The following is a 20,743-nucleotide window of genomic DNA, read 5'->3' on the forward strand; positions in this document are numbered from 1 at the left end:
TGAGGGTCCTAGCAAAAAAACTCTGTGGTTTGAGGGCATTTTGCTCTAAAAGAGTTTCTGAAAAATGCCCGATTAACATTTACAGCCTCTAAAAAAGTTCGTTGATTAAAATGTACCTCCTTATATAATCACAGACTAATGGAAGATGAACAAAAGCATATGTGAGGGTGACAGCAAAACACAACTGTAGTTTGGGAATATTTTACTTTAAAAGAGTTTTTAAAAACCTTCCTAATAAAATCCTTGATTAAAATTTGTAGCTTCTCAAAAAATCCTTGATTAAAATTTAGCTCCTTGAGCAATTGGAGAATACAGGAAGGCAAACAAAACGAATATGCGTTACTGAATGTCTTTAAGAAGCAATTGAAGACCCATCTCTTCTGTGAATATCTGTCTAATTGATTGAAGAGAAAAAAACATATAACCTATGCTCGGTGATCTTTTTATATTGTTGGTTAATTTGTTTTAAGTTTAATGGCTTTATTGATTATTATCTGTGATTGTAAATTATTAGTTATTACATCTTTTCACTTGTGGCAATCAACTTTTTGTTACTTGTCATATTACACTTGCTGAACAAACAGGCCCTAACCTAATTTTACTCGATTATATTTACCTCTTTTGTACATTGCTATGGATCAGGGGTCCTCAGTCACGGTCCTGGAGGGCCGCACTGGCTGCAGGTTTTTGCTCCAACCCAGTTGCTTAATACAGTACGAAGCACTTATTGCTCAAGTAATACTTCTGCTTCACTTTAATTGTCTCGCTCGTTAAGATTTTGAACCCTTATTGCTTATTTTAGTCGTAAACAGCTGTATTCCTGTTTTTTAATGGCTCCTAATTAGCAATAACATGCAAATGACAAAAGAGACCAGCATTTCTCCATTAAGCTTGTTACCATTTACACCTTTGTGTATTTATCGTGCACTATTGGGTTTAATTAAACACTTTTAAGGAAAGTGAAGAGAAAAAAGTGAAGGACTGAGAATTACTCATCCATTTTAGCCTTCAAATCATTTGGATGATATCCTTAGAAAGGGGAAGAAAATCTAGGATATGAGAATAACCTGACATAGCAGAGTTAAAGCAACTAACAAGCCATGAAATTAAATTATTGGCAAGAATTGCTTTCTAATTAAGCAACCGGGTTGGAACAAAAACCTGCAGCCACTGCGGCCCTCCAGGACTGTGATTGAGGACCCCTGCTATGGATAAATGTCTGCCAAGCAAATAAATATAAATGTACGAGGGTCCCAGTACAAAGTGCCAGTGGACTGGGAGAATTTCATTTTAAAAGAAAATGAAATCCTTTGTCGACACTGTAACATTAAATATGCGTACAACAGAGTTGTAATCACATTTTATCAATCAATCAATCAACATTTATTTCTATAGCACATTTTCATACAAAAAAATGTAGCTCAAAGTGCTTTACAAAATGAAGAATAGAAAAATAGAAGACACAATAAAAAATAAACATAAGTCAATACATGTTTACAATACATGTTCACGTTACTTCTAATGCAGGATATTTTTAATTTGCCTTAATTTGTAAAACAACGTTTAAAATGTTTTTATATTTGTTAAGGGTATGCAAAGATGCCTGAAGATTATTAAGTACAGCACAACCAGGAGATGGTTAAAGTAACAAAAGCTGAGGTCAGGCCATGCAAGGGTCAGAATGCCAAACAATCGAGAAACCAGAAATCCCATAATGCCCTGTGGTAGAAATCGACATCTTAATTAAAGAAAGGACTGTATCCCCTAACAAGACAAGTCTGATAAAACATTTTAGTCAGTAATCATGCAGGAGAAATGTGTGTCCGTCTGTGTCATTTATTTCACCTGCAGCACCAAGCTGAGGAGGGAGTTTCTCTTACAGCAGTCTGTTAGAGCGTGATGAGAATGGTCACAGAAGAAAAGGATACAGGCTCATCTCCTAACCTGTTGAATTTACATACAGTGTCAATCAATGCATACATTTTACTCTGGTTGGTTCACTGGTTTACACCAAAATGTCTTGTTTAAAATAAAAGTATTTTATTATTTTCTGGTTCTTTGTATACCCTTTGGTTTGAGTTACCACCCTTGTAACAACTGTCCATTCTGGTGGTTCACAGGACATCTGACGATTTCTTAGTTATCGTTCAGTTCACTTTGGGTACTCCATCTTTGTCTTTGTTGTTCACTTGACCTTTATCTGATTTCCTGATACACCTGAACAGGTTTCTGACATTTATTAACCCTTTATGCTATGTCTTTTTAAATGAAGGCTATATTTTAATATGGAAAGCATATCAAAACACTTCATCCTAAATGACAATTTGGCCCCTAAGTCTAATGTTTCTTCCACAGCCCACATCTTTTTCATTGACCACATCAATTACGAGTACGTACTGTCAGGTTACTATTTTACTGCTGTATCTCTGATTCCGACATGTGCCATTGTTATGAGGTAGTCAGTGTGTCATTCGTTTCATATGGGAGAGCTCGTAGTGCTTCGTCTCAGCAGTGTATGCGACTTGTCATCTCAAATATGTGGTAAGAAGAGCCAAAAAGCATAGAATGGCACAGAATATCAATGAATTGAATGTAATTCCTAAAATTCCAAGTCCTCACTTTTTATTTTTGTTAGATTCAGATATTTGTTCCACATTTTGGCTTTGATGGAAGAGAAGTGTGCATTTTTGGAAATGACCCTTCTATGTCCTTTGCATTTTTTTTAAATTAAAAGATACATTTCGTTTTTTTCAAGCCAAAGTTACTTCCTCACAACCATATCATATATTTATTTGCATCCTGTAATTACATTCTAAAATGAAGCATTTTTAAGCAGGCATTTTACCTTGTCGGTTTGTGCAGTTTGCAATGGGGATTTAGTGTACGCAGGTCCATAGGTAGAGAAATCCTTAAAACTTGCCAGATACGTCCATTTTTCAAACCTAAAACATTACTGAACATTATCATGACAATAAAAATATTTAAAGTCATGGTTTACTGTATTTTTAAATCTTAATTAGCTGAAACTTGCATTAAAATAGATGTTTCTGCTGCCTGAGTGAAATTATTTGAAACCATGTTAACGTGACAATTTAAAATTTTAAATTCATGATATAATTGTTAATTCTTGATTAACTGAACCCTAGCGTGGAAAGATATTCCTGGTCTAGATATTCAAAAAAATGAAGACATGTCCATAAACTGGCCAAGAATCCCACACATTCTAGTGACTCTTCCAGTACCATCGTGACTTGAGCAGAGCACAACGGCATTAAAATGTCCCATCAGACGTGGGCTTGTTTATACTCTGCAGCTGCCTGCCACATCATTTAATAAATGTGCTCTTGAATACAAACTGCATTTCTATTGATTGCATAAAACCATCTTTCACAAAAAATGCTTACAAAACCAATAACAGCCTGCCTTTGCTTGCTTTATTAGAGCCCTCTCGTCAGACAAATAAATGAAGATGATCTAATATCACCCAGTGCCGTATTGATATTGACAAAAAAAGGTATTTAATGGGCCTGTCTCTCTTTATATGTCATTGTAATATACATTTTACAAATCTTTAATTACTGCAAAGAAACAAAGTCATCCCTTTTCACCCTTGCCCATCAGAGCGGCCCGTCTGTCTGGGTGTCAGAATGTGACAGCCTAATCAATAGAGTTGATGGAGGTGGTGGCTTAGCTAAAGGTGCACATGGGCACATCTGCCAGTGTTCTGTGTGCAGTTTAGGACCTAGTGGTCTTGTGCATGTTCTGAACCTCTGAACTGTGTTCCTCTAGGACAGGGGTCTCCAAACTACGGCCCGTGGGCCAAATGCGGCCCGCCATTGTCATCAATCCGGCCCGCAACAGCTAATGACCAGTGTCATCAATCCAGCCTGAGACAGCTAATGGCTTATTGTTGTTATTGTTGCTGTGATAAGTTGGATAAAAAACACAGAATGATAATAGCTTGGTTTTATTTACTTGTTAGGTAAAGCTTAATGACAAGTATAATACGCAGAAAACTTTACTTAAGCATAATAACTAACAAATAATTCAAACCAACGAGGTTATTCACGAATGTTTAATTGTTACTGCGCTTTCGAAAGTACTACTAGCGCCATCTGTTAGCAATAGAGGGTACTACCACTACCTATTTCCACTTTTGACCACCAGATTTCGTCAAGTGTCACGGTCGTAACAATACACAATAGTAATTGAACTAGCAAATTTAGCAAGCGTATGCTCGCTCAGGGCATGTACTCGGCGACTAGTCTACAAATCATAGATAATGGCAGGAAAATTTAAACGGTTTTGGCCCTTGGAACTTATTGGAGTAATCAGTATGGCCCTAAGGCTGGAAAGTTTGGAGACCCCTGCTCTAGGACAACAGCAATGGGTGCCACACATGCTTGATTACTACTTTGGGACATCAGTGGTGTCACCAGCTGTTGTGGTTCTTCTGATATATGTTTCTGAAAAACACCCATGCCCACACTTCATACAAGTCTTGCTGTGCTAAGGCTTGACACCACAGGCAGCTCCAACGTAACTTGAAAAAGAAAAGGCTTTCATTCTGTACTGGCCCTAGAATGGGGCTTAGGCCTTGGCCTGCTGCAATGCTGTGGATCTAAGACATGGCATACGGGCTTGACTTCAACCCTGGCAGCACCACTCTAAATGAAAGGACAGGCTTTTGGCCTGCATGGGGCCAGGAATGGGTCTAAGATGTGACATACAGGATTGACTTCAACACTGGCAGCACCACTCTAAACCAAAGGGCAGGCTTTTGGCATACACTGGCCCAAAATGGCCGACTGGATTGTCTTAACCCCAGCCAGCCTTGCTGTAACTCAAATGGCAGCCTTCCGGCCTACACTGGCCCAGAAATTGAGCTAAGGCGTTTTAGAATTGAGCAACTTGTCAACAGTATGGATGAGAAGTAACCATAAAAACTTATAATAAGGACATTAGGAATGTGACAAACGAGAGGAGACCATTCAGTCCATCGAGCTAGTTTGTTAAGCTGATAGCTAAGATGCCCCAATATTTCATCCAGATCTTTCTTAAAGGTTTTCTAGGTGTCCTCATCACCTCCATATCTCAGTAGTTTGTTCCAGGTTCCCACAACTCTTTGCGTTTATATATATATATATATATAGATATATATATATATATAAAAAAAAGAAAAGTTCTTCCTGGCTTCAGTCTTAAATGCATTTCCCCCAAACTTCCCTTAAGCTGAAAGAATTCTGCTGGTTCCACTTTATCAATCCCTTTGAGCATTTTAAAGACCTGGATTAGGTCTCCATGTAGTCTCTCCTCTACTCGAGACTAAACAGGTTTAATTCTCAGAGACAATATGTTGTGTCCTAAAGTCCCATGATGCACTTGGTTGCTCACCTCTGCACAGCTTCAAGTGCTACTATGTCTTTCTTGTAGCGTGGTGACCAGATCTGTACACAGTTCTCCAGATGTGGTCTCAATAGTGCATTATGTAGTCCAAGTATAATGTCCCTCAGTTTATTTTCATCAGTTCTTCTGATATAACCTAACATTTTATTTTCCTGTTTAATCGTCTCTGCACATTGACTAGACGATGAAAACAGTGCATCAACATCAACCCCTAAATCCTTTTCACAGACTGCTTCCAGTAGGACCATCGGCCTGTTTACAGGCGCTTTAATAACCCGATTTTTCAGAGAAACCTGATTTCTAAAATGTCACGTAAGCCCTTACAGGTTGTTGACCTCGGAGAAACCTGATTAACAGAAGGAGATTTCTCCACAAGTAACCTGATTATGTGTGTACATGTAAATGCACTGAGTGTCTGCCATCTTGCATTTATAATGGATGTTCCTGTTCCCCACGTGATTCTTTTCACTTTTCTACATTATTAAATGATTCCAAAGGACAACAACAATATGAAAATGTTAAGAATTTATCTAAAGAGAAAAACATAACAAAAGAGGCAAGGCAGGAAGGAAGAGCAAAAAAAAAAAAAAACCCGAAACAAAACAAATCCATTGCACTCCAATGGTAAGGAAAGTAAGGGGTCAAAACTAGAAAAAAAATCCAAGGACCCTTGAAGCGCAAATCAGAAACAGGAAACAAAGATGAAAACTCAGTGCCAGAACTTCAGTATAGTGGTGGAGGTAGTTACAGTATTTTGTAAAATATAAACACATTGTGGCAGGGTGCTGTGATGACGGGTATCATGATAAAATTTTGGGGTGCCAACTGGGTCGTTCTGTTTAATCCAACAGCCATCCAGCAGGTCGCTTTTGTTCTTATGGTTAGGCAGTTGGAAATGCAGGACAAAGTGCCCTCACTGTGGGGTCTTCTCAGTGCTGCGGGGAGAAAAGGAGATGAAAATGTTAGTGACAGCACCCCCTGTCATCCCAGAGTGTTATTGCATAACTTAATTAAGCCTGTGAGGAGAGAGTCTCTGATGTGTGCGTCACAGCGTCTTTAGAATGATGGGAAATGAGTGACGTCTGCATACCCAATGGACAGATTAACTCCAGATGAGGCATCCTTAAGCTTTATAAAGTACTGATGAGGCCTCATCTGTAGTCCTGTGTGCAGTTTTGGTCTCCAGGCTACAAAAAGGACATAGCAGCTCTAGAAAAGGTCCAGAGAAGAGCAACCAGGCTGATTCAGGGCTACAGGGGATGAGTTATGTGAAAAGATTGAAAGAGTTGAGCCTTTACAGGAGATTAAGAGGAGACCTGACTGAAGTGTTTAAAATGATGAAGGGAATTAGTGCAGTGGATCGAGACGGTGACTTTAAAATGAGTTTGTCAGGAACACACTTGTGAAGGGTAAATTTCACTCAATTATTTGTAAGTTTTTCTTCACACAGGGAACCACAGACACGTGGAATAGGTGACAAAGTAGTGTGGTAGACAGGAGGACTTTAGGGACCTTCAAAACTTGACTTGATGTTATTTTGGAAGAATTATGTGGATAGGACAGGCAGGCTTTATTGGGATGAATGGTCTGTTCTAATCTGAATTGTTCTAACGTTGTAATTAAACTGTTCAAGTTCCCAGTACATGCATTTAACTTGAAAATAAAAAAAAAAAACTCTGCCAAGTCAAATTTAAATTTACCACCCATTTGTTTGCAGCACAGTCGTTTGGTGTGCAGAAGGAAATGTGAATGCGCCACTAGGACATGTTTAACAGCTGGCTGAGCGTGTTTTCATGACATCTTCAAATATATTTAATCCTTTGTTTTGCTTTCCTTCTGCTCTTTTTGACTCACAGTCCCTTGTGTTCAGCATTTTCCGTGCATGTGTTGTTATCTTTCATAAAAGGGGCGCAGATGTGTAGAAAACTGTCAGCTTTTTGGTTTGTATTAGAAAGCCAGATGTTGTCTTAATAACTTTTTTTCTGCCACAGCTATTTTTTGCCTTTTTGTGTCTGTTCCGAAGTTTTCTTTTTGTCTTTTAAGGACCCTTTTGATTCTTTTTAGGTATCTAATACATCCTTGTGTCCTGCAGTGACATGTTAGTCGAGCACACAAGTAAGAGTTCCACAGTGTCTGATAATAGTACTACTGTGGGTTATATAAACTAAAGATAATCGTAATATCCTATGGAATTACCAATTGGCAGGATGATGCAAAGATTTATTCTTGTTCATAATGTAACCAGAGAACAGGCGACGTGTTCAGTGCTGGTCAGAATTTCACTGTGCTGTGTACACATCTGTTTTGTCTTCGGAGTGACACAGAGAGACCTCACTCTCCTCTTATAAAATCCCAGTTTAATCTTTACCCATTCATGTGTTAGTCAGGTGTCAGGCTGCGATTACACTTATCATTATCCTCCTTGGTCTTAATCCCGTGTGTAACTTGGGCATGAAATTCTATGCAAGTACAGTTAATCCCAAGCCAGGCTAGAGGTGCCGTGTAATCATATGCTTTATAGTGTTAAGACCTCGAGGCAGCTAAGGCCCCAGTAATACAAAAACATTTCATTATATCTTGCCCGAAGAAGGGGCCTGAGTTGCCTCGAAAGCATGCATATTGTCATCTGTTCAGTTACCCAATAAAAGGTGTCATTTTCCTCGACTTCTCATTCCATCTGTAGTGGCTAACACGGTACAACACCCTACTACTGCTAAGCCCAAGTAACTCTTGAAACTGTATTCTGCTGTCATGTAGTAGATGAAATAACGTCATGCTGAACAACAAAGAATATTTCTAAACTTTCTGCCGCTTTATGGTAACTTGTCAATATGTGTGTGTGGAGAGGAGCCTCCAACAAAAAGCTGTGAAGGACGTTTAAAAACGAACTTAAACTGAGCCATTGCTTGAACTGAGTGATAATGATGATGTGAAAAAGTGGAAAATTCTTGAATGACCAGCTCAGTCAACCTATTTCAATCCAATTGAGTAGGTCTTCCATATTCTGATGAGAACACTTATGGGGACAAGCCCACCGAAACAAGCAGAAGCTGAAGATGGCTGCATTAGTGGCTTGGCAGAGCATCACCAGAGAAGACCTTCAGCACCTGCTGATGCAGACTTCAAGCAGTCATTGCATGCCGGGATATGGAACAAATATGACTGTTTTAATAGACCTGCCATTGCTGTGTCCCATACATGATGGTGCCCTGAAATGGGTGGACTGCGTAGAAAAAGTGTTGTGTGACCGAAATGTCTGCAAATCCTCTTAAATGAAGGTCTGCAACATGTGCTTTGATCACAATGTCTGAATTGTCTGATTTGTAATCTTAAACTGTCAAACAGGGGGGCAAATCAAGGGAAATGTGTCTTTTGTCTTAGACATTATGGGGGGCACTGTATATGCCATGTCTCAGAAGCAGAATCTGCTTTCGATGGCACAATCTATAAGGCATAGCTACACAGCGTAGGATTGACACAGAAGTTTAAATCAGCCTCAACAATTTAACATCCTATTCACTTTCTTGATTGCTTCTGTCTACTGTCTGATAGTCCATTATGACTTTCAGTCATTCTCATAAGATGTACTTCCACTTTGAGACCCCCATTGTGTATTCAGATCTTAACATTCAGGTTGCCAGTGGTCTCCATGTGTTATGGCAGTGGGGCTTTAGAATATGTTGAATTCAAGTTTGCTTTGTTGGGTTTGAATTGATCTCAGTAATATGAAAATTACAATCACAAAGGATTTCTTGCTTTTGGTGGACTTTGTACTTGTTGACTTCCAGAGTGTTTCAACCTTTTTGCCCAAAGGTGAAAAAAAATCATATATAATTTGAAAAAGCCTGATAACTTCAAATTTATTGGATTTGGAGCGCAGGTTTGCACGCGCTGTGTGATTTGATTGGTCTTGTAGCTGCCACTTGCATCCATTAGCTGTTGTAAAGTGAGAGCGCATATTGAACTGAGGCAATCGAGGGGCATTTTGTAACCATGTACCCGATTTAAAGAGCCGTTTAATTATTGCAATTAGCCGAGCGGCTGCTTCGGTTTTCCTGCCACAAGCTCACTTGAGAAAGCACAATGGAGAAATTCATCCTGTGAGCCGTACGTGTGTTAAAGGATGAGCAGAGACCAGGGAGAAGGAGGCAGTGTGTGCGATTATCGTCTGTGTCATAATGACCTTGTGGTGCCATAGAATGGGCGAGATTCCTCCAAATGGAGGTTTTTAACTGCAGCGAGATAACACTGAGCTTTAATTTCTAGATGAGTCATCTAATGGCTTGCGACAAGAGGTCTCTTCAGATGGAGCAGCACAGACGTCCTCGATGCCTTTAAGTGACTCTACAGAGGGGACGGCCGAGTCTCACTATTCAGCCAGATCGAGCTTTTTGAGCAGACTGGCTTTTAAGGGGGACAGGGAGGTCCATTAGGGATGCATGCAATGGCTGCACTTGGCCATTTTATGGAGGGAATATTTAATTTTTTAAACACATTTATGTCTGTACTTGAAACAATTACAGAATTTTAACTACATTAGAGCTTGTCGGTGTTAATAAGGTGTGATGATTTCAGTCCAATTCACTTTATTACTTTTTTGTTGCACATTTCCTTTTACAACCCCTAAGTGGGGGTTCCAAGTTTAGAAAAACAATAAAATATAAACTGGTATGCAGTGAAACATGGCACAGTACAAAACAATAGATAGATAGACATTAAAGGCATTAGATAGATAGATAAATTGATAGATAGATAGAAATGAATGTCACTATATTATAGATAGATACTATATAATAAATTGAAAGGCATTATATAATAGAAAAATAAATATCTATCTATCTGTCTGTCTGTCTGTCTATTTATTATATAATGTCTTTCATATATATATATATATATATATATATCTGATAGGTTGATGTGAAAGGCACTATATAGTAAGTAGATAGATACTAAAGGCACTATATGGTTCAAAGATAGATATTAAGGGCATTATATAATAGATAGATTGATATGAAAGGCACTTTATAGTAGACAGATAGATATTGAAGGCACTATATAACAGATAGATAGGTGGACATGAAAGCCACTATAGTAGATAGATGGCTAGATATGAAACCCACTGTATAAAAGATATATAGATAGATATTATAGGCAGTATAAAGTAGATAGATAAATAGATGGGTAAGAAAGGCACTATATAGTAGATAGATAGATAGATATTGGCACTGTATAAGAGATGGATTTGAAAGTCAAAATAATAGCTGAATATTTTAGGCATTATATGTATAGTATGTTAAAGGCATAGGGATAGATAGAAATTAAAGACAGTCTATGGTTAAAAGATGGATATGAAAGGCACTATATACTAGATAGATATGATAGGTGCTGTTGATAGAGAGATGGATGTGAAAGGCACTATATAGAAGATACATAGAAATTAAATACACTCTATGATTAAAAGATAGATATTAAAGGCACTGTATGATAGTTAGGTGGATATGAAAGACACTATAATCGATAAATAGATATGAAAGACACTATATAATTAAGAGATAGATAGATATTGAAGGCATTATATGATTGATGCATGCATTTGAAAGTCCCTATGTAGTAGGTAGATATTATAGGCACTATATAGTGGATAGATAGATATTAAAGGCCCTTTATAAAAAGACAGACAGATATTAAGAACAAAAGATGGCCTTGCCCAGTGTTGGTATGGTCATCCTAAATGAATGAGCTGTGTGAATGTTTTTTTGCTCCTATTTAGAGTCTGTGGCATCATCACCCTGTTTGCAGTTTGTTTGGGCTTTAGTGTGACAAGAAAGGAGTGGAGAGGGACATCAAATGTGGATTAAGTTAATTTTATTCTGTCTGCACGATGAGCTTGTCTGACTGGACAGACTGCCAGCAGTAGGAGTTTTCTAAATTGGATCTTTGAATCCTCTTAATTAAAAATCCTTGGGAAACCTCTCCCATGTGGTATAAAGCGTCTTGAGACGTGAGGTGAGTCCATAAAAGTAATTTCTTAAGCATTCAACAAAAATGCCTCCTAGCTGGCTCCATGATGAGGCGTCCCCATATATTCTCAGGGCTCATTAGGCACTAAGCTGTACTTGAATCTTGTGAGGGTCCTTGATTGACGCCCCAGTGTCTCCCGAGGACTCCTGACTGGGCCCTCAACTTCTCTGCAGACTAATGAAGTCTCTCCATTTTCTTTTACTTGCTCTTCTCCTGCCTTTCTTCATTTCTTATCCGCCTGTTACATTTCCTGGAGGACTTATTAATAATGAAAGCTTGGGCAGGTGGACCTAAAACCTAATGAGCCCAATCATAGCAGTGGAACAGGGGATGTGGCAGAAACGAAGGTCAGCAAGTATGCCTGGGTCAAAAGCTGTAAGAGCTGGAGCCTACCAAACATGAGTCAAAATGTCTGGCCAAAGTTCAGTACCCAAGGATGAGGTTAGGAACGGCAAGTGACAGGAGGAAAAGAAGAAACAAGTTCTGAAGTCAGGGTAGCTCTGCTCACTGCTAATGGTGCAGGTCTGGTCACGTGTTTTGTGTGTGTATGTAGCTTAGCACACGCAAGTACTCTGTACACATGACAGTATGTCCAGAACCACAGAATATGTTAATGGACCTAACACTCTCTATACCTAATGCTTTGACAAAATATTCACATACTGTACATATTTAAACTGCATGTACCATATGTGGAAATACAGTCAGTCAAGAGTTGTGTGTTAATGGATACCAGGTACAGTATAAACTGTGAAGTATAATGTGTATAAATAGTCTGTGCCCTTAAGTAAATGAATTGGTAATAATACTAAAAGAAAAATTCATATACTGTTTTGGAAGATCAGCCTCGACACAGACAGGCAGACACCAATGTCCCTGCAGCACACACCCTCAAGTCTGGGCTTCTGCTGAGTCCTCTCAACACCGCATCCACTCCTATCCCCCGAGCTTCGTCCTCTTCCACCTGACTCCAGCTGATGAATGGAGCAGCCCCTTTTATGTGCTCCCGGACGTGCTCCAGGTGCCCCCTGATGAGCTTCCTGCGGCACTTCCTGGTGTGGCGGAAGTGCCCCATAAGCACCCGGAAGCACTCCGGGTGTCCCTGGTAATAATAACCAGTGCTTCAGAGTCTTCAGGGCACCCCCTGGTGGTGGCCACGGGCCCCTATAGGGATGAGCTTCCATGCTTAATTCCCGTGGCCCCCTCACAAACAAGGGCGGCTGCACTCTCATGGTCCGGGGGAGGGATAGTCCCTCTCCCAGTCCTTCTCGGCGTCCCGGCTGGGCACAGCTGCCCGCCACACTGTACATGCCTAAATACATATACTATTTATACTCAAAGTAGGCACATAAAGGATGTATAGCAGTCTTAACTTGAGATACATATATTTTTTATTGTAATATGTAAACCTTCAAAAGCATGAGAAAGCTGTTCTATAAATAAAATGTATTATTATTAAAAGTATTTATTGGATATTTGCACAGATTCATATATTCATAGACATTTGATGCATAAATCAATTTGTGTAATATACTGTAATATACCGTATATATTAGACAAGGTGTCGTGTGTTCTGTCTGTTTGCGACCATCTCTTAATTGAACACATTGAAGGAGCTTGGGAACACACGTGCACCCCTGTGTTCATGTTCAAAAAGTGAAAAGTGGCACAGACTATGGGATGGTTTGAAATAGATAGATGGATATGAAAGGTGCTATATTAGATCAATAGACAGATAGAAAGGACACTATATTAGTTAGATACATAGATAGATAGATGGATGGATAGACATTATATTGGAGGGCACTATAGTGGATGGCTGGATGGGAAAGGCATTAGATAGATAGACATACAGAAAGGAAACACACTGTATTAGATATAGGTGAAGCCATAAGTTTGGATATAAATTTTCACACTCAAAATTCCCCATCATCACACACATCATGTTGCCAAACAGTTGAAGTGTTAAAAGTCGGTGAGTTTTTCTCAAAAATAATGATTAAGAGATGGTCCGTGGGTCGCATGATATACCTGTATTCATCGTCGATCCAATGATCAAAAACCCCATACTCATTTCATCCGGGGGGTCCGCCAACTTCAACTGTCGAACTCCATTTAGCAAGGGGAACACTACCCCCCTGTTCTAACATTCACACTCGATTTACCACTTCTTGTTCTGACATATGTATTTGCTTTACCAAATGGTACAATGCCCCTGTTCCAACATTCGTGCTCAGTTTACCCAGTGGAGTACTACCCCCTGTTCTAACATGTGTTCCGATTGTCATGCTCATTTTACCAAGGGCAACACTACCTCCCGTTTTGACATTTGCCTTCTTCGTTTAACCTAGGGGAATGTGTTCCCACATTTGCACTATATTTACTAAGGGGGATACTACATCCTGTTCCGATATTTATGCTCCATTTAGCACGGGGAACACTACCCCCTGTTCTATTTACCAAGGTGTGAAATTTTTGATATTCGTGCTTGTTTAATCAAGAGGGGCGCCCCCTTGTGGGTCACAAATAAAATTGGGTTGCAACACCATAAAGTTTGAGTAACCCAACCTTTGATGAATCAAAGGAGGCCCAAGGAAGGAAAATATGTCAGCTAGGCACACACACTGGCTAAAACTTGAAGACATGACAGTTTTACTGTTCTGCTTGTGGGAGTTGTTCGATGTCTGTCCTCGTAGATCTTTGTCACATCCATCATGTCTTTTAAGGCATCCTTTTCTGATTAGGGTTAGGGTTGCATTTTTGAACTTGCACTGCATTGTTATCACTCTTTAATTTAATATTGTTTTTATCAGTATGCTGCTGCTGGAGTATGTGAATTTCCCCTTGGGATTAATAAAGTATCTATCTATCTATCTATCTATCTATCTATCTATCTATCTATCTATCTATCTATCTATCTATCTATCTATCTATCTATCTATCTATCTATCTATCTATGGCTTTTTTATGCATCCTTTAATCTTTCCTTTATTCAGAATCACTTTGGGGTCTCCTGTGTCACTCGTAGCATTTTACCCGCTACGTACAGGCTGCCATTGTCAAAGGCGGATCCCGAGGGTAGAGCCGGCTGCAATTACTGTTTGTCTGAGCTCAATAATCCACGGTCTTGTAGAAATCCTTGTCGTTTTGAAATGGTGACGATCTTAGTGTAAAGCCAATCAGTGCTTTGGAGGGCCAATTCAAACACTTTCTTTTTCCCTTCTTCTTCTTATTCTTCTTTTCTTGTTGTTTAATCCCTCTCTGTACTTGCCTTAGTTCATCTCCAGTAGAGATGGCATCCTTGAAATATTCAGGCTCCTTTGGAAACGCTTGGGCCAGCGCAGCATCTTGAAGTGTGTGATTTGTTAGGCTTCTCCCTAGCCAGCCCCAAGCTTGCATTAGGCATTCCCTTTGAAAAGGTTTGAAGAGTCCGGGCTGTTTAAATAATAGATGGTGCCAAGGCTTTGAGTGCTAAATTAAACCTTCAAACCCTTGTGCGATGAATTAGAGCAGTTTATATCAGGTAAACTGCAACCGGCGGGATTTCTTCATCTGGAGCAGTAAGCGCTTGCCTGCCTGCCTGCCTCTCTGTGTGTGTGTGTGTGTGTGTGTGTATACATGTGAGCATATTTCATTTTTAAGTCTCTTAAGATTGGAGTGGAGGACGTCTGTCCTTACTTATCCTATCCTTTTGTTATATTGCCCTAACACTGTTACAATCAGAAGTTTTCATTCATTTTTTATGATGTTTACGACGGTTGCGGTTCGAGGGGATAGACAAGTCCAAAGAAAAGTTGAGGTGCCAATAATAGAAGAAAAAAAATCATTCCTATCAAAATAAACAGGCACTCGATGGCAAAAGCATACAGTATAGAAAATAGTGATCGCCATTGATGGCTCTTTGCTGTGGCTCATGTACAGAGCTCCATCCTGCAGTAGGTTCAGTAGACTGAGACTCCACATTCTGGGAATGGACTTCTTTAGTTCCTTCAGACCATAATGTCATTGTCGGCAGCATCTTACAGGAAGGAGGTTGTAGTCATTCACCCTCAAGGGGTAGCTTCTTGGAGGGAAGAGACAAGTCTGTCAGCAACAATGCTCCCTCTCATCCCAGAGTGTTATTGCATACCTGAGTTGAGCCGATAAGGTGATCCACAGGCACACATGCACGACAGTCTCCTAAGGGGGTTTCAGAATTCAAAGATTCAGTTTATTTGTTCAGTGATGATTTGAAGAAGTTCAACGTTTTTAGGATTAAGCCACAACGACATTTTTATTTTTCTATGGACGTCGGTATTTAAGAGCAAATGTATCGGGTGTTTCCATGCCAATCCTGCCTAGAATTCTCCAGGTATGACATCACCATAGCAACTTTGTAGAGGCAGGTACATTTCTCGAGTATACAAGAACATAAGGAATTTAAGAAACAAAAAGGAAGCCATTCAGTCCATCAGGCTTGTTAGTTTAACTAATAGCTCCACCGTCCCAACATCTCTTCCAGATCCTTCTTAACGGCTATAAAGGCTTTTCTACTTCAACTCCATGCCCTTGGTAGTTTGTCCCACAGATCTTAAAGTAAAAAAAAAAGTGTTTTCTGGCTTGAGTTCTTCTTCATCTCCAGTAGGTGTCCTCGATCAGTCAATTCACTGTTTAGTTAAAGAATGCTGCTGGATCTACTTGATGGATGCGTTTAAGCATTTTGAAGATCTGGATTAGGTCCTATCAAAATCAAATTCAGGGAGCCATTTCAGAATGGGGAGAATAACGCATTGACACACGTGTGGAATACTATGAAGGAGATGACGAAATTACAGCTGTTGATGACACTTCTTCAATGCACAGTAGTGTGTGATTAGTGGGCATTTCTCATGTTAGATGTGCAAGTTACTAATAAACGGACCTATGGAGTCAGACTGTCTTCTGCTCTTTACTGGTTTTCTTATCAATACTTGTACACAGAGTAAGAGCAGGATTCAAGAGGCCTTAATTAAAATGCTGTCCAAATGTTCAATTGTCAAATATTGATAATGATATTTAACTGTAAAATTCAACTCTGACAGTCCCGACACAGTCTCCTTTATTAGGGCCCCCACACACTCTCCTCTGCTGAAGACTAAACAGGTTTAATTCTCTGAGTCTGTCACAGTACCATAGGACATGTCCTTAAGTCCCAGGATGCACCTGGTTGCACTCGTTTGCACATCTCCGAGTTCTGCTTTGGTGACGAGAACTGCACACAGTACTCCAGATGTGGTCTCACTAGTGCATTATGTAGTTTGAGCATAAAGTCCCTTGATTTAAATGCAGCAGTTTTTATGATGTAACCTAACATATTATTTGCATTGTTAATCCCTTCTGGACATTGCTTAGGTGGTGAAAACATTGTGTCAACGTAAACTCTTCAGTCCTTATCAGAGGTTGCTTCCTGTAGGTCAATGTTGCCCATCTTGTATTTCTAACTGATGTTCCTTTTGCCCATGTGTAGCGCTTTCAGTTTTTCTCCGTTAAACTAAATTTTTCTAGTGTTAGCCCAGAATCACTCAAATCAAATTACTGTATATCTTCCAATAATAGCCCCGGTGTTTATTCAAAAAATTATTCGGACGGCCCGGCTTTTAAAAGAGACTGGCGGTTGTTGGAGACCGGCTATTATTCGCCTCGCAGATGGAATGGTGATGGGTAAACAGGGTTCATTTGGCAGTAAAATACGGTATGGTACCGTATTTACAGTCACAAAATGTAGGCAACAACACTGAATGAACATTTCAGGATTTAATGAAATTATCAGTACAGCAGTACGGTCTTATTAAAGCAGTATGCAGTACGGTACTACCGTAAGCATAAAAAACAGGTACGGTAGACGTCAACTTTCTTGCTAGTGTTGCCACCAGCACTGGCCTGCACCAGTCCGCATTTTGCACAATATCGCTCATCATCCCGACAAGTCCCCTGCAGAAAATAAGGAAATGCAATAAGCTCCAAACTCACGCATATACGTATACATTACGACATGAGACTGAATAAGATACAATAAAGTACAGTACTTAACCATCTACTCGTCGTCTGAATAGGTAATAATTGCTTTGTTATTTGCGATTTCTTCATCTTCCTCTTCTTGTGATGGCAATACAGGTACTCCCATTGCTTGTTGTCACGCAGTAATCAGTTTTATCAGGATTAACGTGTCGAAGATGGCATTTTCATGTTCTTCCCGCCACCTCTGCCCTCCCTGTGGGGTTATGATTGACGTGGAGACGAAAGGGCAAAATGTACACAAAGAAATTTCTTTTTAACTTTCTCGCTTCCTCAATAGCATCCGACGACAAAACATTTTTGACACGAAAAGGTACTTACCGTATGATTCACTGCAGGAGGGCGGTAGCCCAGGTGGTACGAAAAAGACGGTGGGTCATTGGAGATCGGCGTTTACTACAGATCGGCGCTTAAAGGAGACCGGCTACTATTAGAGACCGGCATCTATTTATTGCGACATCTCTTCAAACCCGGCATTTCTTGGAAACAGGCGTCAATAAGAAGCCGGCCACTACTAGAAGATGTACGGTATTAATACATCAGAACCAATGTATATCAGAAATAATAATAAACCCAGGAAAGCCCCTCTGGAACGCTACCAATGACCCAAATTCTTTTCTTACTCTTTGTCTCCTTCCAGTTAACTGAGTTGAGCTCCAGTTTTGTAAAGTTACCTATGATGTCTACATCTGGTTTTAGTACCAAAAATGCCCACTAGAGGGGGAAGTCCCATTAAAATTAAAAGCCCGGCTAATAACATCAAGAATCTTTATAAAATAAAAGGTTTATTGATTTGAAAATGCTCTACATTAACATGAAGTTCTGTGGAGCACAAAATGGCAAAAAGGAGTTTCAAGAAAAGGTGGACAAAGTCCCAATACAGTAAGTAATCCAAGGCAAAATCAAAAATCCAGAAGACATAATTCTCAAAATATGAAATAGACTCTCACCAACTCTGTAGTTCATTCAGAGGAACCGTGGGAAATCCTCTCCTTTATAGGGCTTAGGGGCATTCCCCGGTGGTGGTGGTGGTGGGCAGCAGGTGGTCCCACCTCTTGGGGAAGGACCCACAAAACCAGAGGCACATAACAAAGAGTATGTATACAGAATCTAAGTAAATAACAGTGTTAACCTAGACAAAACAAGAATCTGAACCCCAACTCGGGGTGGAATACTGGCGGAGACATAACAGCTTAACCACTGAGCCACCGTACTGCCCCAGTTCAGATTTTTTATAATTCACTTTCAGTTCTCTTGTATGCAACTCCAAAGGCGTAATCCATACATTAGCATTAACTGGCCCTTTGGATGCCTTGCCGTATTTTCCTTGGGCACTATGAATATTACATTCCCACGCCTTGTATAGTGCCTCTGCGTTTCTGTGCCTTCATCGTATTATGCATGCATTGTTGCACCCTTGTGTAATGCTTTTCTATATACGGTATTAAACCCTCTGTATAAGTTATTCTTCATGCACTATTAAACCTTTCCGTAATGCTTCTAAACGCAGTATATGAATTTTTTCTTGTTGCATTATTTAAACATCTTTGGAATGGTTTCTGCATTCAATATTAAACCCCCGTATATGAATTATTTCTTATGCATTATTAAATCTTTGTAACCCATTCTACATACAATATTAAACCTAGGATATCAATTATTTGTGAGAATTATTGAACCTTTGTAACACATTCTATACACAACAGTAAGCTGTCAATATGAGGACGCCATGCCACCTTGAGTGCAGGTTTTGCAAAATCGAATATTAGCTCCTCTTTATCAGGGTTGTGCTTGTGTTTCTGTTGGCGTCATACACTGCTTTACACATATAAATCTTTGAAGAATGGGGTGATATTAAACCTGCTTGATTTTTATATGATTTGGCAATTGTTTTCTCAATGAACAATGGGACATGACATTACATTCTCAAATCTGTTTTATGTGGTTGAGACTCGCAGAATGCTGCTGGAGCCAATTCTAGCAGCATAAGGTGCAAGGCAGGAAACACGAGTGTGACGCAAAAGAGGCTAAATAAGTGGGAGCAGGTAAACAATGCAAATAAAAATCCTACTCGCTCTTTCTAGTCAGGATTGTACCTTAAGACCCCCCCACATGAGGTGCCTGCTGCACTCCCACACCATTGCTCCACACATTCCTGCAGATGGTTCGATAGATGGATAGATACTTCAAATGAATGAAGGCCCTTTCTTTCTTTCTTTCTTTCTTTCTTTCTTTCTTTCTTTCTTTCTTTCTTTCTTTCTTTCTTTCTCTCTCTCTCTCCCTCCACAGGGAGAAATTTGTGGGAAATGTTAAGCTTTTGACAGAAGCTCTTTGAATAAATAAATACATAAATAAATAGACAGATAAATAATACATATCCTGATTTGGCAGTCCTAGTCCCAGTTAGGTTCTATACAGGGGTATTGCTGTTGGTATAAAGGAGCCCCAGTCACATTTCTTGATAAACTGCAGTGCATATGTGTCTGCTAGATGCCATTAGGTATGGGATTTGTAAAAGCAGTGTTACTGAGTGTGATGCACCATGTGTTGGAATGATAAATGCAATTCATATATCTCTGTTATATATCTTTTGGTATGTATATAGTATCTGTGAAGATTCTCAGTCATCCAGGTAAAATGATCTGGTAGTTGAGTCATGGCAACTGGACTTCGTTCATATGTATTCACAGCTTTTGCTCAATACTTTGTCGATGCACCTTTGGCAGCAATTACAGCCACAAGTCTTTTTGAATATGATGCCACAAGCTTGGCACACCTATCCTTGGCCAGTTTGGCCCATTCCTCTTTGCAGCACCTCTCAAGCTCCATCATGTTGGAAGGGAAGTGTCGGTGCACAGCCATTTTAAGATCTCTCCAGAGATGTTCAATCGGATTCAAGTCTGGGCTCTGGCTGGGCCACTCAAGGACATTGACAGAGTTGTCCTGAAGCCACTCCTTTGATATCTTGGCTGTGTGCTTAGGGTCGTTGTCCTGCTGAAAGATGAACCGTCGCCCCAGTCTGAGGTCAAGAGCGCTCTGGAGCAGGTTTTCATCCAGGATGTCTCTGTAAGTTGCTGCAGTCATCTTTCCCTTTATCCTGACTAGTTTCCCAGTTCCATCCCCACAGGATGATGCTGCCACCACCATGCTTCACTGTATGGATGGTATTGGCCTGGTGATGAGCGGTGCCTGGTTTCCTCCAAACGTGGCGCCTGGCATTCACACCAAAGAGTTCAATCTTTGTCTCATCAGACCAGAGAATTTTGTTTCTCATGGTCTGCAA

The 20,743-nt window shown here is 39.9% G+C and overlaps 1 protein-coding gene across 4 annotated transcripts in view; it reads left to right on the forward strand.

Moving 5' to 3' along the window:
* kdm4b (lysine (K)-specific demethylase 4B) overlaps positions 1-20,743 on the forward strand; it is a 325,841-nt gene that overhangs the window by 145,298 nt on the left and 159,800 nt on the right. The gene's annotated exons all lie outside the window — the stretch shown is intronic.

Source organism: Polypterus senegalus, chromosome 10 (assembly GCF_016835505.1).
Source record: "Polypterus senegalus isolate Bchr_013 chromosome 10, ASM1683550v1, whole genome shotgun sequence".
Classification (NCBI taxonomy): Eukaryota; Metazoa; Chordata; class Cladistia; order Polypteriformes; family Polypteridae; genus Polypterus; species Polypterus senegalus.